The 18,972-nt window shown below is 44.8% G+C and overlaps 1 protein-coding gene across 1 annotated transcript in view; it reads right to left on the bottom strand.

Moving 5' to 3' along the window:
• CRHR2 (corticotropin releasing hormone receptor 2) overlaps nucleotides 1-18,972 on the bottom strand; it is a 280,023-nt gene that overhangs the window by 2,012 nt on the left and 259,039 nt on the right.

Raw genomic sequence — 18,972 nt, 5'->3', positions numbered from 1 at the left:
GAGGGAGGGAGAAGAGAGGAGGAATCACGACCAGAAGTGATCTGGAGATAGATCTGCCTTCTAAATCCTTTCACTTGTAGTCACCTTAGGTGAACGGGAAAGATGGCCGTATGGTTACGGCACTGGGCTGGCACTGAAGAGATCTGGGGTGAGTCCTAAGCGGTGCCTCTAAGAGACTTTGCAGCCCACGGGAGGAGGGCGATGGTGGCTTTAAAGCCAGTCTTGTGCCCTCTGATCCTTAACTTTCCTGCAGAACCTGACATAGTTTAGAGAGCTCAGGGGACCTCCCAGGGCGGCTGCTTTAAGGGCTGCAGTGCTACCTGGAAATGCCATCGTGGTGTGGCCCTTCTCCTGACATACCCCACCATCAGCTCGGCCCTGGTGTCCACCTCCACTTGGGCTTATGAGCGGGTAAGTGGAAGGCTGTTTTTCAGCTGTCTTCCACAATGCATTAGCCAGGAAATTCTCCTGCAGCCAGGACCAAGGCTGAGAGGGTATGTGTCTACTGCAGTGGAAAACCCATGGCTGGCCCGTGGCAGCTGGCTCAGGCTCATGGGGCTGTTTCATTGCAATGTAGGCATCCGGGCTCAGGATGGGGCTTGGGCTCTAGGATTCTGTGTGGTGGGAGGGCCCCAGAGCCTGGGCTCCAGCGCGAGCCCGGAAGTCTCCCTAGCAATGAAACAGCCCTGCAGCCCAAATTGGCTGGCATGGGCCAACCATGTGTCCAGCTGCTGTGTAGATGTACCCTGAGAGCTTCTTTATGCCACTCCAACCCTTTTATCTGGTATAAGGTGGCAAAAAAGGTCTGATCCCTGGGATCGATTCCTGACTTTGCCACATACTTCTTGTGTGACCTTGGACAATGAGTTAGTGTCTCTGTGCCTCGTCTGTAAAAGGGCTGCTAATGCTTCCCTTTCCCCCACCCTTTGTCTGGTCTATTTCAAGTGTAGGCTCTTCACAAGAGGGGCTGTCTCTTACTCCGTGTGTGCACCAGCATGATGGGGCCCTGGTTTCTTTTGAAGACATTAGGTGCCGCCCTAATACAAAATCATAATATTTGTATATAACAATCGTAGGTAAAACGTCGTCAGACAACAGCGTGAGCTTGAAGTGTCCCTGAAAGCTGCTGCCCACTCCAAAACTTGCACATACTACAAACTGGGTTCTACCCACATTCCCTGTTTTCCTAGTCTAATTTCCATAACCATCATAAAAAAAGACTTGAATTATGAAATGGTGATTTTTAGCCATATAAAATAGACTATTGCCTCCCTCACCCTAGGGAGGGATAGCTCAGTGGTTTGAGCATTGGCCTGCTAAATCCAGGGTTATGAACTCAATCTTTGAGGGGGCCATTTAGAGAACTGGGGTAAAAATCTGTCTGGGGATTGGTCCTGCTTTGAGCAGAGGGTTGGACTAGATGACCTCCTGAGGTCCCTTCCAACTCTGATATTCTATGGAGTAGGTCTTCTGCAGTTATGTCAGAAGCAGGCCAATAATGGTTAGTTGATTCATTAGGTCTTTTTATTAACTATGTGTTGTACAAAAAGAGCCCACTGGCCTATGGGACCGGCAGAAAGACAGATGCTGATGTGTGCTACAGAGACACAGAGTGGTGAGAAGGTCAAGCCATAACCTGGGGGCTTGGTTATGCCTCTGACGTTGCCTGTAGGCAGCCCATGGTGGTTCAATATAGAGCAGTGAAGGGTTATTTTCCCCTTCTGTTTTTAGGTGAACACACACAATAATGATATGAGCTTCCCCATCACAGCAGGTTTTTAAGAACAGGTTGGACAAACACCTGCCAGGGATGGTCTAGGTTTCCTTGGCCCTGCCTCAGTGCAGGGAGCTGGACTTGATGACCTCTCAAGGTCCCTTCCATTTCTGTGATAACACAAGGATGGCACACAAATGTGCTGTGGTCATACAGAATCTACAGGATAATGGGGTGGTTGGAACTATCCTAAACTGAATGTGGGCTTTCCCCTTCCTTCCTTTTGCAGCACATTCGAGACCTCCCTTTGCACATTCCATACACACACATAGACAAAATATCACCAGATGCTGAGGTTTCATTAGGGAAGAGTTTCCTCCCAGAGTGAAATCCATCCTTGTGCAGAAGGCCAACACGAGGCCTATGTGCCACTTAAGCCCACCCAATCAGTGAATTTCACCCCCCATAATACAGAAGGACCTTCAAGTGGCTGTACTGTGTAGCCTGATAATTATCTCACAGACAGCTTGACAGTCCTGACATAACTAATGCATCCCAGATGCTTGCAGAGCAGCACTCTGGTGGGTCATGAAAATGATGAGTTATTTAATGGTCCCATATGCTTCTGAGCAATCTGTTTTGACCAGATACTTACCTGGATAATGAAGTCAGATTAGATTTATCAATTGAACTTCAAGCCAATCAAGTCAAATAGAGTGACCTGGAGATAAAGACGTGAATCTGAACAAGCAGTGGTTTGCATGCATTCACGAGACTGCTCTTTACTTGATAAGTTTGAGACAGGACAACGGGCAATAACAGCAGTGCCGAGCTGTACAGCTGAAGCTGCCATTACGGGCCATACGTGTGTAAATATGCTGCATGTTTAAGGAGATGAGCCGACACACACTTGGCAGTGCCACGCTGAATCTAGCGATGCCCAGCATGGGTTAGAGTTACAAGGAAGAGTAGACATGGTGCCACTGAGCATCACCAGGCCTAACTTTTAGGCATCTGGACAATTACTGGGATTAACAAACTTAAGCTCCCTCTACCATGAATTGAGAGAGACGGGCGCCTCAGAATGGGATTCCTAAAAGCCAACACACTAGGCGAGAAGCTGCCTCAGCTAGCCATTGGGAGATGCCAAGGAGAAGGATACATGATAAGCCTCAGTCCTCTCAGAGATAGGTGCCCAAAGCCTGGGCTGCTGCGAGGCACCTTCCTGAGTTTGGGACTCTCAGCTGCAAACCCTCTCTGGGCATTAGGCACTTACGTCATTGTAGCAGGAGGTGACGATGCCACTGTCCACCTTCTCACTTTCAGTCCAGTGATTACAGTGGGAAACACCTGGGTCAAGTCGCCCCTTCCACTGGAGGGGAAGCAGGGATGTGAGTTGGAATCTCCCACCTCTCAAAGGGGCACCCTCAACCCTGGGCTACGGGATATCCTGATGTGGGGCTGCCCCAGTTTCTCCTGTTGAAGCTGTTCCACGCTGGATTATTAAAAAAAAGTCACTGGAGCAGGAGGACTGGATGCTGGGCCAGCCAGCTCCCAGGGCAGAGCTCTAACCAGCAGCCTACAGAATTGCTCTCCCTGCTTCATCATTTATACAGTGCTGAAGATTGAGGGCATCGCATATCAGAACACCCCATGGCCCAGTGGCTAGAGCACACGCTGGAGAGGGGACAGATCCCTGTTCAGACCTCTTCTCTGCAGGCAATGGCTGGACTTGAACTGGGGTGTCCCACATGCCAGGTGAGTGCTGTAACTATTGGGCTGAAAGTTATAAGGTGGGTGCCAGCATCACCTCTTCCTCTGGCTGTTTGCGTAAGCTCACCCTCTAGGGGCCTGCTCCAGGAGGTGAGGTCTGACCACTTTTATGGGATCAGGTCCCACAGGAGAGTTTGGTGAGGAACAGCTGTCTTCTCTCAGTTCGTGCAGGGTGCTAGGGCTCTGGGTCCAGCCAACTGGCATGAGGTGGCCGTGCGCATGCTCGGAGGTGAAACATAGGGACCTAGGGAACTTTTATTGCAAAAGTCTAGGCGCCACATGAGTTTATTCACCTACGGCGTTTGGGGGGCAGCCGGGGGGGGGCTTTGTGCACCCCAGTGGGGCCTGTTCCTGGGATTTAGGTACTTAACGTGGCAGTTAGGTGCCTCAGTCCTGTTGTGCATCTAGCCCCATGTGTCTAAAGCCCAAGCAGAAGAGGGTAACTCTAAATTTACCTCTCCTCACTATGCTCAGAACTGAAACTCTGGCAGCGCTCAGCTAAAACCGAATTTATGTACGGAGCATTTCAGGGAAAAAATAGCTGGGGCGAGTACAGCAGCATGTTAAAAAAACAACTAATAAAGCCCATGGTGAGAGGACAATAGAAAAATAGCACCGACATTTACAAATAATCTGCTTGACATCTGAATTGATCTCTTTACAACAGATGCTGTGCCTGTCTATCTAGCATTTCTGGAGTCAATCATCAGCTCCTAGCAACAGCATTAGTATATCAATGACCTGACATTCACAACACTAGCCTATCATAGCACACAGGGAGGCATAAATACACAGACACCAGCATCAATGGCTGAAGCGCACACAAACACCTGGAGAAAGAGAAATTAGCACATTTGTCTCTATAAGCATCAATCACTTGAGATAACAGAGGTTGTCTGTGCTATTAGATCACAGAGTTCAGTTCTCCAGGCTCCAGCTGTTTGGTCAAACTATTTGTTGCAAACAATTTATTCATGTGATTTGACCCTTTCTACCCTTTGCAAATTGCGAACTGATCATGCCCTTCCTGAATTTGTTCATCCCTTGGAATTGTTTGTCAGATACTATTTACCAACACATTTGGCCTACGGGTTACCATGGGTTTGCTCTTTGTGAGTATTCCACTATTCAGTTTGTAGAGTCTGGGCTGTGGGATTGGTCACGGAAGTCACCTGGTTATGGTTTCTGATTCCTGATTGAATGGCCTACCCCAGGCATTCTCAAACCTTTGCATACCTATGAAGCACATTTTATTGGAGAGACTCCTGTGGACACCTCCATTCCCACTACCAGCCATGTGGACCATCAAGGAAGTGGAAGAGAGAGGGATAAAACCCGCAGTACTCTCCCTTGACCACAGTAGTCGGCTAATTTCTTGCAGCTATCAAGTAGAAGTTTGTGCTAAGGAAGAAGTGGAAATAGAGGAATGTAGTGCTCTTACAGATCTGCTTTGGGAGGACGTTTCATGTGTCGTAGGCAGAATGAAAGAAAACTAGATATGTTTGTACCATCCTTGACATGGTGGGGACACAATCACTTGGGGCCTCTAGGTGCTAGGACAAAACCCATAAATAATCATACAGTAGGTAAAGGGGTGGGAAGGGCCTTGGGTTGAAGACATGAAGCTTGAACATGATCTGGTGGAAAAGAGGGAGCAAACGGATGCATTCAAAGAAGGGGCTGCTTGGTGAGAACAATGGGAAATGATCTTGGCAGCTGCATTTCATATGGATAGAAGGGAGGTGTCATAAACAGATAGCTAAAGGTTAATGTCTCTTTCACTTGTAAAGGGTTAACAAACAGTGACCTGCAACACCTGACCAGCGGACCAATCGTGGGACAAGATTCTTTCAAATCTGGGTGGAGGGAAGTTTGGGTGTGAGTTCTTTGTTCTTGGTCTGTTCTCTTTCTGGGCTCTGAGAGTGACCACACGAATCTCCAGGCTCTTTAATCTTCTGTTTGCAATTGTAAGTACAGCGGTAGAAAGACAATATAGGCTTTTACATTGTTTTTCTGTATTTGCAAATGTGTAGTCTGCTGGAAATAGTTTAAATTGTATTTTTTCTGGATAAGGCTGTTTATCCATTTTCTATAAGCTAAACGATCCTGTAACTGTTTACCATCTAAATTGCAGAGATAAACCTTTTACTTTTTTCTTTCTTTTTTATTAAAAGCTTTGCTTTAAGACCTGTTTGATTTTTTTCTCCTAGTTAAGGCTCAAAGGAACTGAATCTGTGTACACCAGGGAATTGGTGGGGAGAAGGGAAAGAGAGCAGAGGGGAGGGAAGGATAAGTTTCCTCTTTGTGTCACATTCAAGGAGTTTGAATCTGTATTGCCCTGAGGGAGGGAAAGGTAAATTTCCTCTTTGTGTTAGATTCATAGAGTTGAATCACGGTGATCTCCTAGAGTACCCAGGGCGCGAAAGATCTGGGAGGAGGTAAAGAGGGGGGAGGGAATGGTTTATTTCCCTTTGTTGTGAGACTCAAGGAATCTGGGTCTTAGGGGTCCCCAGGGAAGGGTTTGGGGAGACCAGAGTCTATCAGGCGCTCTACCTAAGTCCTGATTGGTGGCAGCCTATCAGATCTAAGCTGGTAATTAAGCTTAGGGGAATTCATGCTAGTACCCATATTTTGGACGCTAAGGTCCAGATTTGGGAATTATACTATGACATAGTGTGCAGCGTTTGGGAAAGATAAGAATCCAAAAGCCAGTAAGATTATTATTTTTCTTTTTGTCTGCTATTTGTAGCAGAGAGAGAGTTTTCAAAACTACAGCCAGAGATTTTTTTTTCCTTGCTCCGTTCTGGCTGTGCATAGAAATTGCCTCAGGCAAGGGCCATCAAGGTCTAACGAGGGTCGTTTGTTAACAATAGAACTACAGCTGTGAGTCAACTACACCAGCAGAACACATATGCAAATTAAAAGTTTTTTTTGTTTCTAAGTTATCAAGAAAGGACTTAAAAAAAACCCTCTGTTGCTAAGCCAACCCCAGGAGACAACAGAGAGCCAGCATTTCAGACAATAAACACCAGAGGGCACCCCAACACAAGAAAACAGGAACCATAACTTCCAGGGCAAAACTGGGTGCAGAGGTTCAAATCAAAGAAGCAGACCACAGGTGACAAATGGAAAAAAGAGAAAAAGAGGTGGAGCTGAAAGAAAGGGAAGAAAACATCAAACTGGCAGCCTACAAAAGAGAACAAGCAGCCAAAGAGGCAGCCCATAAAAGAGAACAGACCAAGAACAAAGAACTCACACCCAAACTTCCCTCCACCCAGATTTGAAAGTATCTTGTCTCCTGATTGGTCCTCTGGTCAGGTGTTGCAGGTCACTGTTTGTTAACCCTTTACAGGTGAAAGAGACATTAACCCTTAGCTATCTGTTTATGACAGGAGGTGATATAAGGTTGGATAGATAAGAAAGGAGCAGGCTGCAGTAGTTATGCTGGGATGACCACTGTAAAGACCATTGTACCTGATTGTATATGGTTCCAGACTGTTCAATGTTGCTTTGCTAATGGCTAGGTGGATACAGCTTCTAGACTCAGAGTGCCTGGTCTAAAGGCCACTGAAGTAAATGGAAAGGCTCATGCTGATTTTCAATGGACTTTGGCTCTGGCCAAGAGTTATCTCAATGTTTCCATAAAAACAAGTCCAAGCGATGAATTCACTAAGTTCCATCTGCCTTCTGCATGGAATGAGCTCTTGCTATGTTCCGGTTCCCAGCATTGTGCTATGATCTGAGATAACTGAATTTGCAACTTGGCTTTTTGGTAACAAATGGATTTGAGCGATGACTCCTGGAGAAGCTGAGTGGAAGTTCCATTAAATTCACTCTGTAACTTAGGGGAGAGGACAAGGTGTGCGGCACCAAGTCTCTGACTTTCTTCATCATTCTCTCTATGCACCAAAGAGATACAGAGGAGAGTCTGACAGTTATGTAGGAAGATCCTCTAGGTTAGAATCAAAGCTATTAACTAAATCTTCAGTTAGGCCTGGTCTACACAGGGGGAGGCGGGAAATTTGATCTAAGTTACGCAACTTCAGCTACATGAATAACGTAGCTGAAGTTGATGTACGTAGATCTACTTCCCGCAGTGTCTTCACTGTGGTAGGTCGATGGCTGATGCTCCCCCGTTGACTCTGCCTGTGCTTCTTGCTTCGGTGGAGTACCGGAGTCGACAGGAGAGCACTCGGTGGTTGATTTATCACGTCTTCACTAGATGCGATAAATCAACTCCCGCTGGATCAATCGCTCCAGAGGTAAGTATACACATGTCCTTAGTGTCTCTTTCATCTCCCCCGGCACCCAATTAGATTGACACTCCTTTATTTGCATTGACTGCAGCTGCAGCAGTCTGGGTGTTAGGCGGGCTCTTTTTACCAGTACCCTGTCTGTCCGTTTAAGTCCCTTGCCACTGTAACTGAGGACATACAGGAATTAGAAAAACAAGCAGGTCTTTGATTCTGGATTCTTAGTTTATGCTCAAAATATAAAGTTTGGCTTAAAACTCCCATTAAAATTATCATTGAAATAGTCCCCTGCAACATTACAATGTCAAACAATGCACCATCTGCAGTAAATGAAACTCTCTGTCAACTGACCAGTCACGTTCAATTGTTCTAAACCGTGTATAGGGCAAAAAGTACATTAATTAGGCAAACAAGGAAAAGTTCACTAGCTCTTGTCGATGAGCATACACTTCCGTGGCTTCCCTGGAATCAGTTGTCCTGGGAGCTCCTTAAGTCTTCTGTTTGGTAGTGCAGATCATTGCTGTTGTGATGAAAGACAATCTCACATCATCAGAGCCAATGGGTGTGCCAAGCATACTGATTCAGGCTCAACAGCAGGATCAGTTAAGGACATTCATGTAGTAAAGATACATTGTTGCAAATAGTAGCAGTCTAATGCCCAAGGTAACAGCACACATGACAGGTCAGAGCTACGTGGACTATGGCATCATCTCGATTTAAAGGAGACCCTGATTAGATATTGCAATTGATTATTTAATCTTATGAAAAGCAGCTCACATGGCCATTTTTTCATGTCTGCAGATGGTGTGACACAAGAATTTGATGTCGCATCATTCTTTCCTTTTTTTCTAATATTTTTTTCAAGTTCATCATATTACAATTTAATCATTTTTTCAGGAAACTAGCCTTTTGGCGCCAATTTAGCAAATCCTGGTAATGAATGGATGCATGTTTGCCACTAATCAGACTGGACTGCTGGGGTTTATTTTCTAAGATAACTATAGCGATGTATTTCTATGCATGAAAATCTTCATGAAGACAGTGTGGGTTTTGCACAGTTTTAAGGACACACAGCACACGGTGCAGACACCAGGACAACCCAGCACCTCTCCACAGGAGCAGACAGTAGGACTGGCCCAGTTCCACACATGGAGGCCAAAGATGCAGGAAGCCTACTCCAGGCACTGGCACCTCCTTTGGGCCATCATGCTCTGTGCACCCTAGTATAGTTTGGAGCTACAGGGTCAAGGGCTGGGGTTCCACTAGTCACAACATCCCTGTCTAGGGGAGAGGCAGGATCTAGGGTATGTCTACACTGTAAATGGAGGTGCGATTGCAGCACAGGTAGCTACACCTGCCTTAGCTTTAATCTAGCTAGTGTGAGTAACAGTAGTAGGGACTATGTAGTGACACGGACCCTGAGTATGTATCTAGGGTCCGCAGCAGGCTTGTACTAGGACAGAAAAGATGGGGTGGTGTGGGCTCACTACTACTCTTACCCACACAGGCTAGATTTAAAGTTGGCATGGGTGTTCTTAGTCACGCTGCAGTCATGCCTTCATTTGCAGGAGAGGTTACTGAGGCGGTGCTGCTACTCTGGGGTCTGAAAGGGAAGATTTTTGTCCCTCGCATGACCTTGCACAAAAGGGTAATCTCCAACAGTAGTGCCTGCATTCTCTTTGTAGGCCACCAGCCATCAGGCAGTGAAACTAGTACTAGATACACAATTAAACCTCCATCCACAGAGTCACATTCATTCAGCGGTTCTGAGGCACTCCTAATGCATGTCCCTCAGGTTCAGAATGAGTATTGTGAAGACTGTTTTGATAGATGGCCAGGTGGATGACTAACCATTTAGATGGTGATTCATAGCTGGCTACTAACTGGTGGTGCAGCCCAAGCTGCGATTCCAAAGCACCCCGAAAGCATACTAAGGGCTAGTCCAAAGCCAGGATCGATAAGCTCACAGGGGGCAACAAGCATGTGGACAAGGGGGATCCAGTGGATAGAGTCTACTTAAATTTTCAGAAAGCCTTGGACAAGGTCCCTCATCAGAGGCTCTTAAGCAAAGTAAGCTGTCACCAGCTCGTCTTACGCTGCATCCACCGGAGGATGCTTATTTCAGCACTGTAATATAGTTCTTCTCTCTCCTTCATTGGCCAGCATTCCAATCCATACATCATGGCTGGCCGATTACCATCTTATACAATCTTTTCCGTTTAGTTCACTTGGCTTATTCTTATCGCAGAGAATTCCTATCAACCCATACCATTTGCACCAAGAGCGCCCCATGCAGCTCTTAACATCTGCATTTATATTCCCATCATGACTCAATGCTGAACCGAGGTATTGAAACTGTTGCAGAGTTTAATGCTCCATTTCTTGAGGTCTTCCTTTCTGGAAGTTATGTTTTAGTCAAACACCACTTATTGCACTCAACACTGGGGTAACTGGGTGAAATTCTACGGTTTGTGTTACACAGGGGGTCAGACTAGCTAATCTAATGGTTCTGTCTGATTTTAAAATCTATGAATCTATATATACATATGTATACACACACACTCAATAAGTATATAATATAGTGGAAGCATGCACCTGACAGTATTCAGTTTTGCTATACATTAAAACCAAAATACATAAGTATATAGAAGTCAAACACATCCCTGGGAAGTACAAGATGACCAGAGCTCCATCAATTAAAAAAATCTGAAAGAATAAAGCTCTTTTAATTAAAATATACTCCAATCTACCCTGTAGATGTGTTGCATGGATAAGTAGTTCTCTCCAGAACAACCTCCTGCCAATTCGCCTACACATGCGGGCAGTAATGCTTTAATTAAACAAACGTTACATAAAATTAAATGTGCTGTTGTGACCTGTCAGTCAGTTTAGAAGAGTCTTTCTGGAACATCTTGATCCATATTGTGATTGACAAATATAAAAGTTTGCAATCAAGGTTTATTGTTGCTAATTGGTTTGTAACATAAGTGCACGCATCTGTGTATGCTGTGTCATTTTTCATAAACTCATAGCTTCTCTGAGAATGCATCCAATCTGCCTATCAGATTAAAAAAACAAATTTAAATGCACAGGGCAGAATCCAATTCACAGATAAGCAAGTACTGTTTGCATCGAAGTCTACAGGTAGAATTCAGCTCCAGGCACCACTTAACATTCCCCAAGAATGCTGTTTTCAGGATGTAAGTGGTATTTAGGCCTTGTGCCAGGGGCGAATTTGCACCTACACATTTGAGAGCAGCCTGCTAATGGAGGTTTGAAATAGCAGGCCTGAAATCCCACAACCCAACAACAAATGGGTTGTTTTAGGGGCGCCGTCCCTGTGCCACCTGATTTCTGTCAGGTTTGAAATATCACAGGGTCATCTCCTCTCATGCTCTTTCCATCCCAGGGGATGCCAGGATATGCACAAAGCCACACAACTACGTGTGAAAAACACATTATCCACATGCTTATGAACCACAACCTAACTTTGGATTCAGCTGGCCTAGTATTTTGGGCAAAGGTTTGGGTCAGGGCTTGTTTTGTTTGAAGCACTTTAGCTGTCCCTAGTGTTGATGCATAGACATTTAACAGTCCAATGGATCCGCAATCTGTGTCAAGGCCGTGGCAAAATGAAGTTCTCGTCTTACAAACTGTAACTGGGGGAGAAATGAAGGAGAGCGGCCCAGCGGGTGAGACGTGGCAGAGTGAGCACCTGAAGAGACGAAGGGTCAGTTCCCAGGGCTATCATAGATTCTGAGCTGGTTTTCAGTAGCACTCACACTGCCTGAGTCCTGGCTACCAGTCCAGCAGGCTCTGTATTTTAATTTAATTTTAAATGAAGCTTCTTAAACATCTTAAAAACCTTATTTACTTTACATACAACAATAATTTAGTTATATATTATAGACTTATGGAAAAAGACCTTCTAAAAATGTTAAAATGTAAGACTGGCATGCGAAACCTTCAGAGTGAATAAATGAAGACTCGGCACACCCCTTCTGAAAGGTTGCCGACCCCTGCTCTATACATTGAAGGCTGGAGCTCTTCCTTATTCGCTGGGGCCTTGTGAGGATAAGCACATTAAAGATTGCGAGATGCTTGGGTACTACAGTAAAGAGGCCCAGACAAATAGATAAGATAATTAGCTGGAACCATATTTGGCCCATTTCCTGCCCTCAGATACATAGGGCCAGATCCTTATTAATGGAGCTTATGCTAATTTACACCAGCGGGGAGATCTGACCCAAGGACTCAATTCTCACTGCAGTCAAGGAAACGACACCTGCCATAACTGGCCCTACGGTTGTAGGTGCAGTGGTAGTTCTGTGCTTAGGGCACCGTCCCACTCTAAAACGTGAGGAAACGGAGGAGTGAAAAGAGATTTCCTTCATCTAATGCCAGGCACTATGGACAGATAGTAATTCAATAGTTTAGCGCTTCCATATGAAGGATCAATATACACTCCTGCCTACCCTAAGTACTGACAAATCATGAGTCAACTTACCCCCTCCACAAACCATGAATTTTTTGAAAAATAATAAAGTTGGGTTTCTTTTTATAGGTCGTCTGCTCTCTGAGCTGCTAGGCTACGCTTTCTCACATTTTCAAGTGTTTCTCCACAACCACAACGGCTAGAAACTTTTTTTTTTAAAAAAAGAAAGCGGTGATTCTTTTGTATTCCCATGACTCCAGTAGCTGGGGCTTTAAGAAAAGCACCAAATAGTGCATTAATTAGCAACACAACATATGAAGCAGCTGCCGTAGTGCCCTAGCTGGTATAGTGAAGATTCCTCTCTGGAACACTACAGCAGCAGTATGATGGTGGCAGAAGATGACTTGAAAGGGACCAGGAAAAAAGTTATCTTCCTAGTGACATGGGTTAGCTGCTGACCCTGACTCCCAAAACATTAGCAGAGGGGGCCAAAAGAGTGCTGCAAATGGGTGGGGGAGGATGGAAAGGGGAAGCAATAGCTGTGTGTCAAGCTCCCCCCTCTCGTACCCCTTCTGTGCAAACATCTGGGGAAGGCGTGGCCAATCTGAGCCTGAGAAGGAACAGGAGTTTACTAATGTACATTGCCAAAGAGCCACAGTAATACAGCAGCAGCCCCCCCATCAGTTCCCTTCCCCCACTCCCAGCAGCTCCCACCCACAGGCAACCCCGCCCATCAACACCTGCTCCTCCTCCCCACATCTCCCAATCAGCTGTTTCGTGGCATGCAGGAGGCTTTGGGTGTGGGGACAGGGGAGGAGCAAGGGCACGGCAGGCTCAGGGGAGGGGGCGAGAAGGGGTGGAGTGGGGGTAGGGCCTGTGGCAGAGCCAGAGGTTGAGCAGTGAGCATTCCCCAGCACATTGGAAAGTTGGCACCTGTAGCTACAGCCCCGGAGTCGATGCCTATACGAGGAGCTGCACATTAACTTCTGAAGAGCTGCATGCGGCTCCGGAGCCACAGGGTGGCCACTCCTGATCTGGCGGATGTGGCACATCAGAAGGAGGGTGGAGTTAGGGAGCTGTCTCAAGAAGGAAGTGGTAATAAAGACAAGTCCTATTTGTGATGCTCTAAGTTACTGCCCAGGAGACACTAAACTCTAAGACGTAAGGACATAGTTGCTTAATCCAACTGTAACTACAAGATTTTAGGCTAGAAATGATTTCCTGCCACTTGCCTTCACTCTTCTAACTTACAGTAGAACTTGCTTAGGGGGCTAGAGTACGTGATTTATGAGGAGAGGCTGAGGGAACTGGGATTGTTTAGTCTGCAGAAGAGAAGAATTAGGAGGGATTTGATAACTGCTTTCAACTACACCTCTACCCTGATATAATGCAACCCAATATAACACGAATTCACATATAACACGGTAGAGCAGCACTTGGGGGGGGCGGGGCTGCGCGCTCTGGCGGATCAGAGTAAGTTCGATATAACACGGTTTCACCTATAACGCGGTAACATTTTTTGCTCCCGAGGACAGCGTTATATCGGGGTAGAAGTGTAACTGAGAGAGGGTTCCAAAGAGGATGGATCTAGACTGTTCTCAGTGGTACCTGATGACAGAACAAGAAGTAATGGTCACAAGTTGCAGTGGTTGGATATTAGGAAAAACTATTTCACTAGGAGGGTGGTGAACCACTGGAACAGGTTAGCTAGAGAGGTAGTGGAATCTCTTTCCTTAGAGGTTTTTAAGTTCAGGCTTGCAAAGCCCTGGCTGGGATGATTTAGTTGGGGATTGGTCCTGCTTTGAGCAAGGGGTTGGACTAGATGACCTCCTGAGGTCCCTTCAAACCCTGATAGTCTATGATTCTATGAACTTGCTTTTCTTAAGAAGCTTCTGGATTCTGGCTGTTATTTGGGCAACCCTGGCAGGCCCTCCTTGGAGGCAAGGGAAATTCACTTCTGGCCTCTGATCAAAGGCAGAAGGGAGACTCAAGGTACTGGATCACTCAGTCCCAGAGAGCTCCTAGGAGGCAACCTGTAATGAGCAAGGTGCACAAGAAAACCTCACGGCCTCAAGAAGTGGCCATATGGATCACCAAAAGCTGCACTGTACCGGAGTCCATTTTATTTTCCATTAGGATTTATGGTTGGCCCACTTGTTATTCTTATAGTGTGTGGTAGAGTAGTGCCAGAGTGTTAGGTGCTGTACAGACACAGAGCAAGAGACAGTCCCTACCCCAAAAGGCTGATGGTTTAAACAGACAAGGCAGACAGAGGGAGAGAGAAAGGATGTATCCATTTTTAGTATCCATAGTTCCCCAACATTACGCCTTTCACGTTTAACATCGATTAATATAGCAAAATGAACAGAAGGCTGAATTGAAATGTCATTTTAACTGGTTTTTTAAAACTACATTTGAACAAAGAATGAGTTTGGAGAGAAGAGATGAGCAAAAATAAGCATCACTTAAACTTCCTTTTCTAGCAAACCTTTGCTAAACTGTGCCCAGGATTATCTGGGCAGAAGATTGCCACAACGCACAGAAAGGCTCAGCTTTGAGAAGTATAGATCCCAATCCAGCTTGGATGACACTAGGGTAAATCTGCAGTAATTTTACTACAGTCAACAGCGTTACTCCAGCTTGACTCCGGACTAACAAAGGCAGAACTTGTCCCCAGATGACTAAGGCACGCAAAGATGCGCCCTTCTTTGAAAGCAGTGAGACCATCCTCCAAACAGGCACAGAAGGACCCTCATTTTAAAGTCTTACTCAGAATAATCCCAAACAGTCTCTGAGTTTGGAAATGTTGCAGCTGATGTTTGAAAGGATGGAGTGGAGAGACCGCATTCCCCGGGCCTTTTCTCTATGATCTTTCCAGGGGTGTCTGGGGAATGAAGAAACAGCTAGAAGAGCTGTGAAAATTACCAGGAAAGCCTACATGAAGGAGAGAGACAGATAATACAAGTAATTGCATAAAGTACTACCGCTGAGGAAGGAGCATCTATCTGCAGGCACTCTGGAGAGTACTACAGGACCAAAGCAATATCCAGTACTTGTAAAGCAGACAGGATTGAGGAGTGATTAAACTTGGGATAAAATGATTTCAGGTGAAGAGTCTAAGAGACCAACAGACACCACCATAACCACTTCAGCATCCAGCTTTGTATTCAAACACATAACACATCTAGCCTGATAAATCCCCTTTCAGCTGGCAAGTTTCACAGATGACAGATTGTCACCAAGTCAGGGGGACTTCAATCATTTTATCCCCAGTCCATATTGCTTGAGAATTGCTACAGACAGTCAGTAGGACATCAGTACCCTGTGGGGACAGAGGAACAGATCAGAACATGGATTTGCAACAGCTTTAAAGCAATAATTTGTACATACTCCTGTCGTTGCTAAAAGTGGGCTTGGCGATCTAAGGGATGATTGTTTGTTGGATACAATAAGGCTCCCAATACCATAGTGTCTGGGCAAGAATGGGCACACACAACTTTTTGAGCTGTGGTACTGTAAGTCCTATCGGTCACAGAAAGCAACATAGCAATCCAGCAGGGCACAAACTGACATTTAAAAAGGCATAGGGCTTGTCCGTATGGAGAAATGGACTGCATCAGCTATTCTGGAATAACTTTTGGCAGGGACACATGATTCTGGAAAAAAAAGTTGATTTTATTTCAGAAAAATTGCTCCGCTTTGGATATGTATTCATTTTATTCTGGAATTAAGTGACTTTTATTCCAAAAGAGAATGTCCACATGGGAAGCTATTCCAGAATAGTTGATTCCATAGTAGTTTTCCTGGTCAGTTCCCCCATATAAACAAGCTTACATATAGCAATTGAGAATGAGGTTCTAAAACAGAGGTCACTGAAAAGAGAGGTGGATGCAGCAACATCACAAGATTAATGAAGGAGGTAATTAATATCAATCAAATGAGCAACCAGTGAGGGCATGTTTTTGGTCTCAGTAAACTGGTGTAGCTCCGCTAGTTTGAATGGAGTTCCTTTGATCTACACTGGGGTAAATATGACACACTAAATATGTGGATGATGTCAGAAGAATGCAAACCATATTTCTCTATTTCCATTCTTATGCCATTATTTCTGTTCACGTGCACTGAGAAATATTACGTTTCTACAGTAGACACGTGAATAATGTTGATATCAAGATGTGGCCAATACAATGTAGCAATATCTGATATTACTTTCTGTCACGGTTTAGACATGGAAGGGGTTAATCATAAGCATGTAATATACAGCCAAAAAAAAATGCATCACAGAGAGTATAGTCTAACGTGAAAAATTAGCATACGTTTGAAAAGTGGACTATCTTTTGGCAATGATTAGGCCAACCTGCTAAGGCACTGAGATTCAAATTGTTCCAACTGCGCTGTGGCTTTTGAAAGCCTAAACCTATCAAACAGCTTTACCAATAATTTTTTTCTAGATCTGGATTTAAATAATGGACAATAAAAATTCAGAAAGCAGGTATAATAGCTATCTTTGAAAAGAAGCATTCTTAAGAAGATTTCAAAGAACTGAAACACGCATTATGCAGTCAAGGTGGCAAGACGGATGCATGTTGAATTTCAAACACGACTGGAAAGAAATCTATTGGACTGGATCATGGAACAATATATTATGTGTCCGGTTTTACATTATATAGTCTTCCATCCTTTCCCCTCCCTCATTCTCTTATCTATACTTACAATATATAGGGCTAAATTATGCTCTCAGATGTATACAAAAGGTTTCCCTTGATCTCAAATCAACGAGAGCCTTACTTATATCCCAGGGCACAATTCTATTCATAGTAGGAGATGCTGTGGGGTGTTATACAATTCTTACTGCTGCTACAGAATGAATGTAGTATCCATAAGTGTCAACAAGCACCTAAGATGCTAGTGCTTGAGTATCCTAATAAAGGAGTGTGGTTTCCCGAAAGTTGGGAAGATTACAGGGATGACTACCACAGTGAAGTCTCCTCAGGTTAGGATTTGCCTGCCCTGTATTAAAACAGATACAGTATGAGCTTAACTGGCTCATAGCGGACATCAGCAGGTCAATTTTGCCCAGTTTCAGAGTCACCAGAGCTCCACTCTGTCACATATTCTATGAGAAACAAGCTCACTTGTGATTCTCTTCATGAGCACAAATTATTTCAGGGAACAACTGGAATAAACAATGTGCAAAGAGGTGCTTTTGGCTTCCTTGTCAACAGTGGAGTTCTTTGCCTAGCTTGTGATTGTACATATTCCCCAGGTAATTTTGAGACGTGAACGTAAAACTGCATTTCTAGTACCTTTCACCACATCTTTGGGCTCGTCTGAAAATTAACCCCCGCCCCCAACCTAAAATAAAGCTGAACCAATGGCTCAGAGCAGCCGTCATTTGGGTAAGGAAAGGTGATTATCTACAAGAGGAGGTAAAAAAGGAAGAAATAAAAGGATCAAGGATGAGCTGACTTGCACAGAATGAAGTGGTTTAATAGAATGGAAGAGAATCAGCACTCATAGGTGGATTGAAAGTGCAGGGCATCAAAGTGTGATCACACAGTGGGTCCTTTCAGCAACAAATGGATTACACTCTGCCGCACATTGAATGGCATTTTTTTCCCATCTGTGACATTCTTTTAATAGATCAAGAGGAATTCAATTCAAGTTAATAGAAGCCTGAACTATTTTTCATTTTATTGGGTAATGCCAAGCACAAATGAATGGAGAATGCTTGCACAAAGCGGAATAAGGGCTGTGAGAAGATCTGATGGATGTCATGCCTGCCAGTGAAAGGAAAGCATCTCACACACTCGCTAGACAACTCAGGCCCTCCCACAGCCTAGGTGGCATGGCACAGCTGACAAGCTAGCTTTCTGATAAGCCTCTCTCTTCACAAAGAGGCACTGCTGCATCCTTACTGCAAAATGCTGCAACTGATGCGGCATGCTCTAGTACGTCCATGCAACGGAATCCCAAAGAGGCTCTTGAGCACTAGTTGCAAATATGAATATGTCTTGTAATTCTTGTTTGTATCTAGGTTGGCTATGCTGCTTGGAACCTTCCGTTTCAAATGAAAAGTTTGCATTTGTCATATAACAACACCTCGCTTTTACGTAGCACATTTCATCATTAGATCTCAAAGCACTTTACAGTGTGGAAGTCAGTATCATTATCTAACCTGGTCTATGTTACATCTCATAAGGAGACAGCTAGGAAGCCCACTGGGAATTAGGCAGTCAAAAACAAGGCACACACAGGAGTCATAAAAAGACACAGAAACTCAGATAGGGACCCTAGTACTGATGAGCCATAGTTGGGAAAAACACAGATCTGGAAAGCACACCTGAACTGGCAATACACAGCTTTCAAGATATACAGAGAAGTATATGGTAGCTCTTCTGGGGCCAGGTCATCCTTGGTGTAAGCCCACTGAAATGAATGGAGTTACAGGAGGAGTGAATTTGGCTCAAGTTCTGGAAAAAGGTCTTGGAACCCTGCTATAGAGAAGATGCATCTTTGACCACGCAATATTGCTCCCACCGCTAGAAAACTGAAATATCCCCAGAATAATCTGCTAAAACAAATCACAGCAAGGACTGCCCACCTGCTCCTGGTCCAGTCCATAGCGTAGAAAGCTACTGGGATATGCATGGCAATGGTAACATAGTGCACCAATCAGTGGGAGTCTGGGGTGTTTAACGAAATCAGTGGGCCAGATTCCATGTTCATTACTGCAGTGATGAAAACAGGCCACTGTGGCCCGCTGGAGAATTTGCCCTGTGCAGTAGCAGCATAAA

This window comes from Gopherus evgoodei, chromosome 2 (genome assembly GCF_007399415.2).
Source record: "Gopherus evgoodei ecotype Sinaloan lineage chromosome 2, rGopEvg1_v1.p, whole genome shotgun sequence".
Classification (NCBI taxonomy): domain Eukaryota; kingdom Metazoa; phylum Chordata; order Testudines; family Testudinidae; genus Gopherus; species Gopherus evgoodei.
Note: the sequence above shows the minus strand (reverse complement) of the source record. Positions and strands in the feature narration are given on the sequence as shown.